The sequence below is a fragment of the Drosophila mauritiana genome, unplaced genomic scaffold, assembly GCF_004382145.1.
Source record: "Drosophila mauritiana strain mau12 unplaced genomic scaffold, ASM438214v1 U_39, whole genome shotgun sequence".
In the NCBI taxonomy this organism is placed as follows: Eukaryota; Metazoa; Arthropoda; class Insecta; order Diptera; family Drosophilidae; genus Drosophila; species Drosophila mauritiana.
In genome coordinates, this window is record NW_022881476.1 from 41343 (window position 1) to 57138 (window position 15796).

General features: G+C 40.0%; 4 non-coding genes across 4 annotated transcripts; 2 read left to right on the plus strand and 2 right to left on the minus strand.

The window, feature by feature from the left end:
* Nucleotides 1-2454: 2454 nt before the first annotated feature.
* On the plus strand, nt 2455-4449 carry LOC117149846. The gene has a single exon (XR_004460559.1). It is a non-coding gene; the product is annotated as a small subunit ribosomal RNA (ribosomal RNA).
* Nucleotides 4450-5135: 686 nt separating this feature from the next.
* LOC117149851 lies at nt 5136-5314 on the plus strand. Its single transcript, XR_004460564.1, has one exon. It is a non-coding gene; the product is annotated as a 5.8S ribosomal RNA (ribosomal RNA).
* A 5673-nt stretch (nt 5315-10987) lies between these two features.
* Nucleotides 10988-14949, minus strand: LOC117149855. The gene has a single exon (XR_004460568.1). It is a non-coding gene; the product is annotated as a large subunit ribosomal RNA (ribosomal RNA).
* Nucleotides 14950-15344: 395 nt separating this feature from the next.
* On the minus strand, nt 15345-15523 carry LOC117149861. Its single transcript, XR_004460573.1, has one exon. It is a non-coding gene; the product is annotated as a 5.8S ribosomal RNA (ribosomal RNA).
* Between the last annotated feature and the right edge of the window lie 273 nt (nt 15524-15796).

The window sequence follows — 15796 nt, forward strand, 5'->3', positions numbered from 1 at the left end:
TGCTGAAAATATCCCACATTCTCTTAGTATTATAGAGAAAAGCCATTATAGTGAGAGGGTATAGTAGTGTAAACGACCGGAATTACGACAGAGGGTTCAAAAACTACTATAGGTAGGCAGTGGTTGCCGACCTCTCATATTGTTCAAAACTTATGTATTCATATGATTTTGGCAATTATATGAGTAAATTAAATAATATACATATGAAAATTATTAATTATTATATGTATAGGGGAAAAAATGCTGAAATATTCCCACATTCTCTTAGTATTATAGAGAAAAGCCATTATAGTGAGAGGGTATAGTAGTGTAAACGACCGGAATTACGACAGAGGGTTCAAAAACTACTATAGGTAGGCAGTGGTTGCCGACCTCTCATATTGTTCAAAACTTATGTATTCATATGATTTTGGCAATTATATGAGTAAATTAAATAATATACATATGAAAATTATTAATTATTATATGTATAGGGGAAAAAATGCTGAAATATTCCCACATTCTCTTAGTATTATAGAGAAAAGCCATTATAGTGAGAGGGTATAGTAGTGTAAACGACCGGAATTACGACAGAGGGTTCAAAAACTACTATAGGTAGGCAGTGGTTGCCGACCTCTCATATTGTTCAAAACTTATGTATTCATATGATTTTGGCAATAATATGAGTAAATTAAATAATATACATATGAAAATGATTAATTATTATATGTATAAGGGAAAAAATGCTGAAAATATCCCACATTCTCTTAGTATTATAGAGAAAAGCCATTATAGTGAGAGGGTATAGTAGTGTAAACGACCGGAATTACGACAGAGGGTTCAAAAACTACTATAGGTAGGCAGTGGTTGCCGACCTCTCATATTGTTCAAAACTTATGTATTCATATGATTTTGGCAATAATATGAGTAAATTAAATAATATACATATGAAAATGATTAATTATTATATGTATAAGGGAAAAAATGCTGAAAATATCCCACATTCTCTTAGTATTATAGAGAAAAGCCATTATAGTGAGAGGGTATAGTAGTGTAAACGACCGGAATTACGACAGAGGGTTCAAAAACTACTATAGGTAGGCAGTGGTTGCCGACCTCTCATATTGTTCAAAACTTATGTATTCATATGATTTTGGCAATAATATGAGTAAATTAAATAATATACATATGAAAATGATTAATTATTATATGTATAAGGGAAAAAATGCTGAAAATATCCCACATTCTCTTAGTATTATAGAGAAAAGCCATTATAGTGAGAGGGTATAGTAGTGTAAACGACCGGAATTACGACAGAGGGTTCAAAAACTACTATAGGTAGGCAGTGGTTGCCGACCTCTCATATTGTTCAAAACTTATGTATTCATATGATTTTGGCAATAATATGAGTAAATTAAATAATATACATATGAAAATGATTAATTATTATATGTATAAGGGAAAAAATAATCATATTATATATGAATAATGGAAAAAAAATGAAATGTTCCTATAATCTCTTAATATATAAGAGAATAGCCCGTATGTTGGGTGGCAAACGGAATTGAAAATACCCGCTTTGAGGACAGCGGGTTCAAAAACTACTATAGGTAGGCAGTGGTTGCCGACCTCCCGCATTATTCGAAATATTTATTTCGGATTATGTTTATATTGGTTACATACAATAAAGTATATTATTATCCGTACAAATTTGTTTCTCAGTTCTATAGAACACGGGACTTGGCTCCGCGGATAATAGGAATATACGCTTTATAGATAATATCGTTGAAACAAAAGTCAAGTTTCTATTATATATAGAATAACAAATCGTTTCCATATATTATCGTTAATTTTTGGAGGCAGGCAAATATTAATTTATTACCTGCCGTATAGTTGGATTATTATATCGTTACGGTATAATACAAATATGGATTCTTATGAAAGAAATATAAAATTATATATTAAATGTGGAAATATTATCATATGCGCTTGGTTTTATGTTATATATTACCAGAGATATATATGAAAAGAGATAAATTTTAAATTTATCTTCAAAATGCAAATGATTTAACTTAATATTTATATTGGTTAAACAAAAATTGTACATGTGTGGATACAATAATTATGTATGTTGGAAATAAAATGATATTTTATAATGAAATATGTATGTATAAAAGATAAAATTATAGAAATATATATATTACAATAATTAGATGAAATTCTTGTTATATTGGTAAAACAAGTATAAATTAAAAATGAAAATATGGATTACGAATGCTATATAAAAATGGCCGTAATCGAATGGATTTTTTTACTTATATATTTAAAATTTTACCCAAAGGCGAAATATTGAATTTTATTCAATATAATAAAAATCATGGAATTATATAAAGTGAAAAATCTATATATCTATATATCTATTATATTGCTTATTTCGATTCAAAATATATGAATGGAATATGAAGGAAAAACATTATTCTGGTTGATCCTGCCAGTAGTTATATGCTTGTCTCAAAGATTAAGCCATGCATGTCTAAGTACACACGAATTAAAAGTGAAACCGCAAAAGGCTCATTATATCAGTTATGGTTCCTTAGATCGTTAACAGTTACTTGGATAACTGTGGTAATTCTAGAGCTAATACATGCAATTAAAACATGAACCTTATGGGACATGTGCTTTTATTAGGCTAAAACCAAGCGATCGCAAGATCGTTATATTGGTTGAACTCTAGATAACATGCAGATCGTATGGTCTTGTACCGACGACAGATCTTTCAAATGTCTGCCCTATCAACTTTTGATGGTAGTATCTAGGACTACCATGGTTGCAACGGGTAACGGGGAATCAGGGTTCGATTCCGGAGAGGGAGCCTGAGAAACGGCTACCACATCTAAGGAAGGCAGCAGGCGCGTAAATTACCCACTCCCAGCTCGGGGAGGTAGTGACGAAAAATAACAATACAGGACTCATATCCGAGGCCCTGTAATTGGAATGAGTACACTTTAAATCCTTTAACAAGGACCAATTGGAGGGCAAGTCTGGTGCCAGCAGCCGCGGTAATTCCAGCTCCAATAGCGTATATTAAAGTTGTTGCGGTTAAAACGTTCGTAGTTGAACTTGTGCTTCATACGGGTAGTACAACTTACAATTGTGGTTAGTACTATACCTTTATGTATGTAAGCGTATTACCGGTGGAGTTCTTATATGTGATTAAATACTTGTATTTTTTCATATGTTCCTCCTATTTAAAAACCTGCACTAGTGCTCTTAAACGAGTGTTATTGTGGGCCGGTACTATTACTTTGAACAAATTAGAGTGCTTAAAGCAGGCTTCAAATGCCTGAATATTCTGTGCATGGGATAATGAAATAAGACCTCTGTTCTGCTTTCATTGGTTTTCAGATCAAGAGGTAATGATTAATAGAAGCAGTTTGGGGGCATTAGTATTACGACGCGAGAGGTGAAATTCTTGGACCGTCGTAAGACTAACTTAAGCGAAAGCATTTGCCAAAGATGTTTTCATTAATCAAGAACGAAAGTTAGAGGTTCGAAGGCGATCAGATACCGCCCTAGTTCTAACCATAAACGATGCCAGCTAGCAATTGGGTGTAGCTACTTTTATGGCTCTCTCAGTCGCTTCCCGGGAAACCAAAGCTTTTGGGCTCCGGGGGAAGTATGGTTGCAAAGCTGAAACTTAAAGGAATTGACGGAAGGGCACCACCAGGAGTGGAGCCTGCGGCTTAATTTGACTCAACACGGGAAAACTTACCAGGTCCGAACATAAGTGTGTAAGACAGATTGATAGCTCTTTCTCGAATCTATGGGTGGTGGTGCATGGCCGTTCTTAGTTCGTGGAGTGATTTGTCTGGTTAATTCCGATAACGAACGAGACTCAAATATATTAAATAGATATCTTCAGGATTATGGTGCTGAAGCTTATGTAGCCTTCATTCATGGTGGCAGTAAAATGTTTATTGTGTTTGAATGTGTTTATGTAAGTGGAGCCGTACCTGTTGGTTTGTCCCATTATAAGGACACTAGCTTCTTAAATGGACAAATTGCGTCTAGCAATAATGAGATTGAGCAATAACAGGTCTGTGATGCCCTTAGATGTCCTGGGCTGCACGCGCGCTACAATGAAAGTATCAACGTGTATTTCCTAGACCGAGAGGTCCGGGTAAACCGCTGAACCACTTTCATGCTTGGGATTGTGAACTGAAACTGTTCACATGAACTTGGAATTCCCAGTAAGTGTGAGTCATTAACTCGCATTGATTACGTCCCTGCCCTTTGTACACACCGCCCGTCGCTACTACCGATTGAATTATTTAGTGAGGTCTCCGGACGTGATCACTGTGACGCCTTGCGTGTTACGGTTGTTTCGCAAAAGTTGACCGAACTTGATTATTTAGAGGAAGTAAAAGTCGTAACAAGGTTTCCGTAGGTGAACCTGCGGAAGGATCATTATTGTATAATATCCTTATCGTTAATAAACATTTGTTATAATACAAATAAATACAATTTACCAAAATAAAAATATTACAAAATGATTCCACGGAATCAAAAGTTAAAGTCAAAATAAAATGAAGATGGCTTTTATTTTATATGTGGGGCTTGGCAACCTCATAAAAAGACTTTAACATTATTAATGTTGTTGTGCGTATTTGTGGCAGTACCTACTACAACAATGGCGTTTCCTATAAAAACAAATTCTCGAAAATGGAAATCGAAGAAACTGAACAAAATTTGAAAGTAGAAGTCGAATTAAAATTAAAATAATTTTGAATGTGGTATTCAAAATAAGTGTGTGTGTATATGGACCATAATATACACGCGTTGCGAATATGTATTGTTCATCTATGTTATGAGCATACGTTGGCTAATGCAACAACCTAAAATATACAATGTTTGTACCTGTCATCCATCAGGTTAATGTTTTATATAAATTTTGCAGTATGTGTCACCCAAAATAGCAAACCATAACCAGATTTTTATGATACATAATGCTTATATGAAACTAAGACATATCGCAACATTTATTTTTAGGTATAAAAATAAATTTATTGAAGGAATTGATATATGCCAGTAAAATGGTGTATTTTTAATTTCTTTCAATAAAAACAATATTGATATTATATAAAAATGAATTATAAAACTCTAAGCGGTGGATCACTCGGCTCATGGGTCGATGAAGAACGCAGCAAACTGTGCGTCATCGTGTGAACTGCAGGACACATGAACATCGACATTTTGAACGCATATCGCAGTCCATGCTGTTATGTACTTTAATTAATTTTATAGTGCTGCTTGGACTACATATGGTTGAGGGTTGTAAGACTATGCTAATTAAGTTGTTTATAAATTTTTTATAAGCATATGGTATATTATTGGATTAAATAATGATTTTATTCATAATATTAAAAAAGAAATGAAAAACATTATCTCACATTTGAATGTGAAAAACGAAGAGAAATATTTTCTTTTTCAATCAAATAATACTGAGAAATGTCTAGCATAAAAAATTGAAATATTTTTCATCTAGAATTGTCTCTTATTAATGATTCGGAAAAAGAAAAATCTTGGTTTTGTTATTATTCTTCGTTGGTTCGTTAAATGGATAAAAAATAACTTTGCTTACAAGAACTATTGGAACTATTTATAACGAATTTAATTGATTGTTTTATCATTTATATATAAAGAATTTATGGCAAAAAAATAGTTATATATACAACCTCAACTCATATGGGACTACCCCCTGAATTTAAGCATATTAATTAGGGGAGGAAAAGAAACTAACAAGGATTTTCTTAGTAGCGGCGAGCGAAAAGAAAACAGTTCAGCACTAAGTCACTTTGTCTATATGGCAAATGTGAGATGCAGTGTATGGAGCGTCAATATTCTAGTATGAGAAATTAATGATTTAAGTCCTTCTTAAATGAGGCCATTTACCCATAGAGGGTGCCAGGCCCGTATAACGTTAATGATTACTAGATGATGTTTCCAAAGAGTCGTGTTGCTTGATAGTGCAGCACTAAGTGGGTGGTAAACTCCATCTAAAACTAAATATAACCATGAGACCGATAGTAAACAAGTACCGTGAGGGAAAGTTGAAAAGAACTCTGAATAGAGAGTTAAACAGTACGTGAAACTGCTTAGAGGTTAAGCCCGATGAACCTGAATATCCGTTATGGAAAATTCATCATTAAAATTGTGTCAGTCGCGATCGAACACTCGACGAGTGCAGACGTGCCTGCGGATCGACAGCAAATTGTTAGCAAATTGTTCACAGTTGTAAGTCCCGTTACTTGTGCCCAGCCACTTCGCGTCGCGTGATCTTGTCGCGCGTTTTGATTGGCCCAGCCAACGTACCTAACGGTAGTTCGCACTAACACCATCGCACACCCGAGTGTGCGTGTTATCAGCGCAAAAAACCCAGTGCTCGAAGCAGCGGTATAATTGCAAAGCAGCAGCCACGTGCTGCCTGGCTCACCGGCTTACGGTGCCCAGCTTCCCCCCCCCCCCCCCCTCCTCACTCCTTATCAACTTTGGAGAAGATGGACTGGCAGGCCCCCCCGCGCACCCACAAGCTTGGAACAACACCACGCAAAAAGGCTCTGAGAACACGCAAGAGCAGCTCCAGCAGCGAGGGAAGCACCTCGCATACAGAGCCGGGCGAGATAAAGCGAAAACCGGCAAAGAAAGCACAGGGAGAGGAGCTGGAAGATAAGCCAAGCACTAGCGCAGCTCTGCGCAAGAAGCTCGCCAACAACGCCTTCGCTTTACTCTCGACCGAAGAAGACGAGTACGACCAAGAGAGCTCTGATGACGAACCCGGACCTAAAGACGATTCCAAGCCCAAGACCCCCGAGAAACCAAAGCCCACCCCGAAGACCATCAAGCCACCTCCGATTTTTATCCCCGATGTGACCAACATCTCGGCACTCGTCAAGATGATCACGACTCTTGTAGGCCCGAAGAACAATTTTACCTACAAGACCGTGAATGGCAACAACGTACGTGTCATGATGCCGGACAAAGAGTCCTATACAGCTCTGCGTCTCCAACTTGTGGCCCAAAACAAGAGGCATCGGACTTTCCAGCCGAAAGATGAACGTGCATACAAGGTTGTCATCAAAGGACTCCACCACTCCACCGATCGTGAGGAAATCATTGAAGACCTTCGCAGACAAGGGCACGCTGTTAGAGATCTGCACAATCCCATTGGCAGAAGAACTAAAGAACCGCTGGGAATATTCTTCGCCAACCTGGAGCCTTCCAGCAACAACAAAGACGTCTACCAAGTCAAGCGGATCTGCAGGTCGGTAGTAACCATTGAACCGCCGCAGAAGTTCAACGACGTGCCTCAATGCTTCAGGTGCCAAGGATTCGGTCATACACAGCGTTACTGCTTCCTGGAATACCGATGTGTAAAGTGTGGAGGCCCTCACGAATCGAGGGCATGTGAGAAGAGGGAGGACGACAAAGCGTGCTGCTTCCACTGCCAGGCGGACCATCCTGCGTCTTTCAAGGGATGCCCTGCATACAAAAGGGCCAAAGCACTCGCTGCTCCGAAAACAAGGCCCGTCGCTAATGCTAACAAGGCGCCGCCCGTGGCATCACCAAACGTCACCTCTGGCAGGAGCTACCGAGACGCCCTCAACGGAGTGCACGCAGCACCGCAGAATCCCACAACCCCAGTCCAAACCCAAACAGAAACCCCACACTCCGGTCAGATAGAAGCGATGTTCGCTCGCATGGAAGGAATGATGGAAAGGATGATGGAGCGCATGTTCACCCAGATGACACAGCTGGTGGCCACCATTCTCAACAGCAAGTCATGCAACTAAAGCTCCACCTAGTCGTCTGGAATGCGAACGGCCTGCAGAACAGCAAGGCCATAGTCGAGCACCATCTGAAGACCCACCAGATCGATATCCTACTCGTAGCCGAAACCCACTTCTCCCCCAGATCCCACTTTAATATCAGCGGATATGACCTCATCCATGCAGACCATCCTTCTGGCAGAGCACGCGGTGGAGCAGCCATCCTCATCAGGAGCGGTATTCAATACCTAGAGCTGCCCGCGTTTCAGCAAGACTGGGCACAATGTCCTGTCATCAGGATTGTCAGCCCGCAAGGAGATTTAGACATTGGAGCGGTCTACTTTCCCCCCAGATACCGCATAACAGCATCTCACCTCAGTGAGTTCTTCGAGCATTTTGGGCCCCGCTTCATAGCAGCTGGAGATTATAACGCCAAACATTCTTGGTGGGGATCGCGCGCCAACAACCCCAAAGGGAAAACTCTGTTTGGGTACCTGCAACGCCACCGACTGGACTGCCACTCCACTGGCGAGCCCACTCACTGGCCAACGAATCCCCTCAAGACTCCAGACCTACTGGACTTTGCTGTGTCGAAAGGCATAGGGCATGCGAAGATCAGCTGCACAACAAATGCTGATCTCCTGTCAGACCACTGTGCAATAAACGTGCTAATCAACACGCCAGTCCTCAGGAAAACCCCGCTCAGAAGGCTCACTGGAAAATATACCGACGCCGCCAAGTTCGCGTCCTGGATGCTCTCCACCGTCAATCCGAACCCCATCCTCAACACACCCAGGAACATTGATGAAGCTATCGGGAATCTCACCAGGCAGATGCAAAACGCTGCGGAATTCGCAAGCCCACCGCCACCAAAGACTGCGAGAACACCTAGCAGGGACCTCCACCTCTGGTCCCCGGAAATTGCGGCACTCGTGACTGAGAAGAGGCGTCTCAGGAGAGTTTGGTTCTTGACGCGCAATCCAAGAGACAAAACAGCGCTCAATCACGCCACAAAGGAGTTGAAGGACAAGATCTCCAGCCTACGCCAGGACTCCTTCCTCAGATTCCTCGAGGAACTCTCTCCCGGGGACCCAGACCACAATCTGTGGAACGTCACCCGCCACATTAAACGACCAGCCAAAAAGGTTTCCGCAGTGCGCAAAGCAGATGGATCCTGGTGCCGTTCGGATGCTGAAAGAGCAGAAGCTTTCGCCGAACACCTTTACAACGCCTTCTCTCCGTTCGACTGCTGCACTGCCGAAGAACATGCTGAAACAGCCCGGTTTCTCAATAGCCCAAGCTCTCCCGGTCCCCCGTTGGAACCAGTCGACCCTGAGGAAGTTGCGCAGGAGATTGCTCTACTGAAGAACAACAAATCTCCAGGCCTGGATCGTATAGATGCGGCGGCCCTAAAAATGCTCCCATTCCGCTGCACACAAATGCTGGCCAGCATTTACAACAGCTGCTTCCGGCTAGGGTACTTCCCGGAAGAGTGGAAAAGAGCAGAGGTTATTGTCCTCCTCAAGCCTGGTAAGCCTGAAGCCAATCTCGCCTCCTATCGTCCGATTAGTTTGCTGGCAATCCTCTCCAAAATACTCGAAAGAGTATTTTTGCGCAGAGTATTGCCAGTACTGGATGAGGCTGGTTTGATCCCCGATCACCAGTTTGGCTTCAGGCGCTCCCACGGAACACCAGAGCAATGCCACCGGCTAGTCGAACGGATCCTCGAGGCATTCGAGCAAAAGAAATACTGCTGCGCTGTAATGCTCGACGTGAAGCAGGCATTCGACAGAGTTTGGCATCCTGGACTCCTCCATAAACTCAAATCCTACCTCCCAAGCCCCCATTTTACCCTCCTCAAATCCTACACTGAGGGAAGAGCATTCCAAGTCAGATGCGGAAGTGCAATAAGCCTACCCAGACTGATCAGAGCTGGAGTTCCGCAAGGCAGTGTGCTCGGACCAATACTGTACACCCTTTACACCGCAGACCTTCCCATAATCCCCTCCAGGAACCTAACTATAGCGACTTATGCAGATGACACGGCTTTCCTCGCCTCCTCATCCGACCCACGAGAAGCCTCCGAAACAATCCAAAGGCAAATGGACGCGCTACATCCCTGGCTCAGCAGGTGGAACATCGTAGTGAACGCGGAAAAATCTACCCAAACAACATTTGCACTAAGGAGAGGAGACTGCCCACCGGTCACGCTAAACGGAGTCATCATTCCCAACGCACCCGCACCCAAGTACCTAGGACTTACCCTGGACCGCAGGCTCACTTGGCGTCCCCACATCGTCAGCAAACGCATACAGGCCGATGCGCGTCTGAGGCAGATGCATTGGCTTATTGGGAGAGGGTCCAAGCTAAGGCAGAACCACAAAATCCTGGTGTACAAGGCAATTCTCAAGCCCATCTGGACCTACGGGATACAGCTATGGGGCACGGCAAGCCACACGAATCGCCTGCGTATACAGCGGTTCCAGAATAGGTGCTTGAGAATTGCCTGTAATGCGCATCCCTACCACGAGAATGTCGCCATACATAGGGAACTTGGAATCCCACAAGTCGCTGATGAAATCTCCAGGCTCAGCGAGAGATACCTGAAAAGGCTCGAAAACCACCCTAACCACCTCGCCACCAACCTATTAGACAATAGCCAAACAAGCAGACGTCTCATGAGGAGACACCCTCTCGATCTTCCACAACAATAGACAACCATATAAAACCCGCCACAAATACATGTACAATAGTATCCCTTAAGCTAATGTTCCCCCGCAAAACCATTTAATTATTGTCCACTAGGACAGATTTTAAATAAATAAACGCACGCTAAAAAAAAAAAAAAAAAAAAACTAAATTGATGACGAGGTATTTGGCAACTTGATACAATTCTTTAAAGTTTTTATATCAAAAATTATATGATAGGGACAATATCATATGCGTCACTAAATTGATGACGAGGTGTTTGGCAACTTGACACAATTCATTAAAGTCTTTATATTAATTATATGATAGGGACAATATCATATGCGTCACTAAATTGATGACGAGGTATTTGGCAACGTGATAGAATTCTTTAAAGTCTTTATATCAAAAATTATATGATAGGGACAATATCATATGCGTCACTAAATTGATGACGAGGTGTTTGTTTGGCTACAGGAAAAATCATTTATTTATCGAATCATCAAGCAAAGGATAAGCTTCAGTGGATCGCAGTATGGCAGCTGCTCAACCACTTACAACACCTTGCCTGTTACAAAAGTCGTTTACAATTGATTCTAGGCTTTGTCATTGTATTAAATAATGCTTTTATATGTAACTAGCGCGGCATCAGGTGATCGAAGATCCTCCTAATTTACTATGTTACAAATTACATTGGCATCACATCCATTGTCGTTTATAAAATAAATTATAAACTTTAAATGGTTTAGAAGCCATACAATGCAAATTGCCCCTTATTTATCATTGCAGTCCAGCACGGATACGACCTTAGAGGCGTTCAGGCATAATCCAACGGACGTAGCGTCATACCACTGTTCGCTCGAACAAGTATTGTGCCATTGGTCCGTACCTGCGGTTCCTCTCGTACTACGCAGGAATGCTGTCGCAACAACGTTTTGTCATTAGTAGGGTAAAACTAACCTGTCTCACGACGGTCTAAACCCAGCTCACGTTCCCTTGCATGGGTGAACAATCCAACGCTTGGTGAATTTTGCTTCACAATGATAGGAAGAGCCGACATCGAAGGATCAAAAAGCGACGTCGCTATGAACGCTTGGCCGCCACAAGCCAGTTATCCCTATGGTAACTTTTCTGACACCTCTTGTTAAAAACTCTTTAAACCAAAAGGATCGATAGGCCGAGCTTTTGCTGTCCCTGTGTGTACTGAACACCGAGATCAAGTCAGCATTTGCCCTTTTGCTCTATGTGTGGTTTCTGTCCGCACTGAGCTGGCCTTGGGACACCTCCGTTATTATTTGAGAGATGTACCGCCCCAGTCAAACTCCCTACCTGGCAATGTCCTTGAATTGGATCATACCTGAGTAATTGGAGTTATACCAAATTTTCAAATCAAAAATACATAAATGCATCGTTTTATTAAAGAATTTGTTTGCGATTATATAACAAACTCGTGATACTTTGATCAAGAAGCTTGCATCAAAACCCAATACCATAAGATATAATAAATATATCCGTATAATGGCTAGGAAATGATACACGTTCCATTTAATCAAGTAAGTAAGGAAACAATAAGAGTAGTGGTATTTCATTGACGATACCAAACCGAGGTCTAATATCTCCCACTTATTCTACACCTCTTATGTCTCCTTACACTGCCAGATTAGAGTCAAGCTCAAAAGGGTCTTCTTTCCCCGCTAATTATTCCAAGCCCGTTCCCTTGGCTGTGGTTTCGCTAGATAGTAGATAGGGACAGTAGGAATCTCGTTAATCCATTCATGCGCGTCACTAATTAGATGACGAGGCATTTGGCTACCTTAAGAGAGTCATAGTTACTCCCGCCGTTGACCCGCGCTTACTTGAATTTCTTCACTTTGACATTCAGAGCACTGGGCAGAAATCACATTGTGTCAACACCCGCTAGGGCCATCACAATGCTTTGTTTTAATTAGACAGTCGGATTCCCCAAGTCCGTGCCAGTTCTGAATTGATTGTTAATTGATAATCGTTATAATTGATAAGAACTAATTGGTTTAACCCAAATAGTATTCTTAAAAATTTTAGCAAGAAAGTTCCACAATTGGCTACGTAACTAAACTATCCGGGGAACAAGTAACTAACATAAATGCTAGAAACTCTATTTACCCAGAACGAGCACATAAACCATGTTATTGTTTCCCAATCAAGCCCGACTATCTCAATCTTCAGAGCCAATCCTTATCCCGAAGTTACGGATCTAATTTGCCGACTTCCCTTACCTACATTATTCTATCGACTAGAGACTCTTCACCTTGGAGACCAGCTGCGGATATTGGTACGGCCTGTTGAGAAGTTTGCGTGTCCCCACCATAAATTTTCAAGGTCCGAGGAGAAAATATCGACACAACAGTATATGTCATGCTCTTCTAGCCCATCTACCATATCTCTCTGCGAAAGACTTCCATGGTAGTACGGCTATAAAACAGAAAAGAAAACTCTTCCGATATCTCTCGACGGCTTCTTTATGGTCGTTCCTGTTGCCAGGATGAGCACGAGGCCCATATTTAATAACAAACGGATACTCAACAGGTTACGGAATTGGAACCGTATTCCCTTTCGTTCAAAATTATTCAAGTGTATTATATTCGCTTTGTTTATATAGTTAGGCATTTTTGTTTTACTTGAAAATTTTCGGCTTTCGCCTTGAACTTAGGACCGACTAACTCGTGATCAACCACTGTTCACACGAAACCCTTCTCCACTTCAGTCCTCCAAGGTCTCATTCGATTATTTGCTACTACCACCAAGATCTGTACCAATGGCAGCTCCATGCAGGCTTACGCCAAACACTTCTACGCATACCATTGTACCTTCCTACTCACTAAAGTTTCAAAATTTATATCACAAGTAATATAAATCATCTACTTTAGCGGTAATGTATAGGTATACAACTTAAGCGCCATCCATTTTAAGGGCTAGTTGCTTCGGCAGGTGAGTTGTTACACACTCCTTAGCGGATTTCGACTTCCATGATCACCGTCCTGCTGTTTTAAGCAACCAACGCCTTTCATGGTATCTGCATGAGTTGTTAATTTGGGCACCGTAACATTACGTTTGGTTCATCCCACAGCGCCAGTTCTGCTTACCAAAAGTGGCCCACTGGGCACATTATATCATAACCTTGAACTTCATATCAAGAAAGTTAAGGTTCTTACCCATTTAAAGTTTGAGAATAGGTTAAGATCGTTTCGACCCTAAGGCCTCTAATCATTCGCTTTACCAGATAAGATTATTTTATATAATATTAAAATGCACCAGCTATCCTGAGGGAAACTTCGGAAGGAACCAGCTACTAGATGGTTCGATTGGTCTTTCGCCCCTATACTCAATTCTGACAATCGATTTGCACGTCAGAACTGTTTCGGTCTTCCATCAGGGTTTCCCCTGACTTCAACCTGATCAAGTATAGTTCACCATCTTTCGGGTCACAGCATATATGCTCAAGGTACGTTCCAGTTAGAGGCATAAATAATATAAATATACATTATACATAACTATATAGAACGCCCCGGGATTGTGTTAATTAGCTATAAATAGCTAAAAAACTAATCCCATTATTAGTCAAGTTAATTACGCTATTAGGTTTACATCCCAATAACTTGCACATATGTTAGACTCCTTGGTCCGTGTTTCAAGACGGGTCCCGAAGGTATCCTGAATCTTTCGCATTGTTAATCATACAAGAGCATATAATAAACACAAAAATCAATGATAATTATGCCATTATATAATTCCGAAAAATTAACGCTCTGTAATAATATAAATCTATCAGCACTTTATCAAATTAATAACATTTATTCTGTGTTAAAATGCAAGCAATTTAATTGGAATAAACTATAAGTTATATTTTATGATAAATTTGGGATATGCTAATAGATTACAATGTCCTTATATGGAAAAAATGCACATTATTCTTAATAATATTATTTAAATATTACAATTTTAATGATGAATTTTCCATAACGGATATTCAGGTTCATCGGGCTTAACCTCTAAGCAGTTTCACGTACTGTTTAACTCTCTATTCAGAGTTCTTTTCAACTTTCCCTCACGGTACTTGTTTACTATCGGTCTCATGGTTATATTTAGTTTTAGATGGAGTTTACCACCCACTTAGTGCTGCACTATCAAGCAACACGACTCTTTGGAAACATCATCTAGTAATCATTAACGTTATACGGGCCTGGCACCCTCTATGGGTAAATGGCCTCATTTAAGAAGGACTTAAATCATTAATTTCTCATACTAGAATATTGACGCTCCATACACTGCATCTCACATTTGCCATATAGACAAAGTGACTTAGTGCTGAACTGTTTTCTTTTCGCTCGCCGCTACTAAGAAAATCCTTGTTAGTTTCTTTTCCTCCCCTAATTAATATGCTTAAATTCAGGGGGTAGTCCCATATGAGTTGAGGTTGTATATATAACTATTTTTTGCCATAAATTCTTTATATATAAATGATAAAACAATCAATTAAATTCGTTATAAATAGTTCCAATAGTTCTTGTAAGCAAAGTTATTTTTTATCCATTTAACGAACCAACGAAGAATAATAACAAAACCAAGATTTTTCTTTTTCCGAATCATTAATAAGAGACAATTCTAGATGAAAAATATTTCAATTTTTTATGCTAGACATTTCTCAGTATTATTTGATTGAAAAAGAAAATATTTCTCTTCGTTTTTCACATTCAAATGTGAGATAATGTTTTTCATTTCTTTTTTAATATTATGAATAAAATCATTATTTAATCCAATAATATACCATATGCTTATAAAAAATTTATAAACAACTTAATTAGCATAGTCTTACAACCCTCAACCATATGTAGTCCAAGCAGCACTATAAAATTAATTAAAGTACATAACAGCATGGACTGCGATATGCGTTCAAAATGTCGATGTTCATGTGTCCTGCAGTTCACACGATGACGCACAGTTTGCTGCGTTCTTCATCGACCCATGAGCCGAGTGATCCACCGCTTAGAGTTTTATAATTCATTTTTATATAATATCAATATTGTTTTTATTGAAAGAAATTAAAAATACACCATTTTACTGGCATATATCAATTCCTTCAATAAATTTATTTTTATACCTAAAAATAAATGTTGCGATATGTCTTAGTTTCATATAAGCATTATGTATCATAAAAATCTGGTTATGGTTTGCTATTTTGGGTGACACATACTGCAAAATTTATATAAAACATTAACCTGATGGATGACAGGTACAAACATTGTATATTTTAGGTTGTTGCATTA